This window comes from Neovison vison, chromosome 12, assembly GCF_020171115.1.
Source record: "Neovison vison isolate M4711 chromosome 12, ASM_NN_V1, whole genome shotgun sequence".
Classification (NCBI taxonomy): Eukaryota; Metazoa; Chordata; class Mammalia; order Carnivora; family Mustelidae; genus Neogale; species Neogale vison.
In genome coordinates this window covers 98010301-98012067 of record NC_058102.1, presented here as the reverse complement: position 1 = coordinate 98012067, position 1767 = coordinate 98010301, and positions in this window count along the sequence as shown.

The following is a 1767-nucleotide window of genomic DNA, read 5'->3' as shown; positions in this document are numbered from 1 at the left end:
TCCCATTCCGTGGGTTGCCTCTTTGTTTTTTTGACTGTTTCCTTTGCTGTGCAGAAGCTTTTGATTTTGATGAAGTCCCAGAAGTCTATTTTCGCTTTTGTTTCCTTTGCCTTTGGAGACGTATCTTGAAAGAAGTTGCTGTGGCTGATATCGAAGAGATTACTGCCAATGTTCTCCTCTAAGATTCTGATAGATTCCTGTCTCACGTTGAGGTCTTTTATCCATTTTGAGTTGATCTTTGTGTACGGTGTAAGAGAATGGTCGAGTTTCATTCTTCTACATATAGCTGTCCAGTTTTCCCAGCACCATTTATTGAAGAGACTGTCTTTTTTCCACTGTATATTTTTTCCTGTTTTGTCGAAGATTAATTGACCATAGAGTTGAGGGTCCATATCAGGGCTCTCTACTCTGTTCCACTGGTCTATGTGTCTGTTTTTATGCCAGTACCATGCTGTCTTGGTGATCACAGCTTTGTAATAAAGCTTGAAATCAGGTAAGGTGATGCCGCCAGCTTTATTTTTGTTTTTCAACGTTTCCTTAGCGATTCGGGGTCTCTTCTGATTCCATACAAATTTTTGGATTATTTGCTCCAGCTCTTTGAAGAATGCCGGTGGAATTTTGATCGGAATGGCATTAAAAGTATAGATTGCTCTAGGCAGTATAGACACACTAGATGGTTCTTAAACCAGACACACTCCTCTCCCAGATATCTGCATGTCACCTCAATAAAGCCTCCCCCAACTTCTCTACATAAAATTATAGTAGCCTTCAACTTCCAAGGTTTTTCAGTTTTCTCTTCCTTTACAAAATATTTACTAATTTATAAAAAGCCTATAATTTGGGAATCAATTATGTTCATTGCTTATTGTCTGCTTTCTCTCACATCCCTCACTCTAGGGGGGCAGATATCTCTGTCCCCCCTGTAGACAAAATGCTGTGGTCCCCGCAGCAGAGTGCAGAGCCTGACTAGACACTTCCCACAAGCCGGTTGTGCTGTGTCTTCTCAATTCTGCATTCAGAAAGCCCACATCAGTTTGTTGAAACCTGCCATGTGAGAGACTTCGCATCTTAGGATCAGCTCTACAGATCAGCCCCTCATCTCCACCCCAGGAGAAGCAGTTTTTAGACTTTTACCAGAAGTCACTAATACTCTTACCTTAGAACCGGCTTCTGCCATGTAGTGGGCATTCGATAAACATTTTTTGAATACATAAATACATTTGAATAATGTAGAAATATTCCAATGTCCTAGTGCTCTGACTAAATATTTTACCCAACATAAACACATGTAATAATGTACATAACACTGAGTTAGCTTTTAAACAGTGATCATATAAAATGTAAATTTTAACAAAACTCAATATATTGTATGACAAAAGAATAATTAATTGAATATTTTCTAAGGCATTTGGTGTTCATTTTCCTCCTTTATTTTACATTGGGCCATTTTTTTCAATTATTATTTTCTTTTATTTTAATTTTTTATTTTTTAAAAACATATATTTTTATCCCCAGGGGTACAGGTCTGTGAATCACCAGGTTTACACACTTCACAGCACTCACCATAGCACATACCCTCCCCAATGTCCATAACCCCAACCCCCTTCTCCCAACACCCCTCCCTCCAGCAACCCTCAGTTTATTTTGTGAGATTAAGAGTCACTTATGGTTTCTCTCCCTCCCAATCCCATATTGTTTCATTTATTCTTCTCCTACCCACTTAACCCCCCATGTTGCATCTCCACTTCCTTATATCAGGGAGATCAT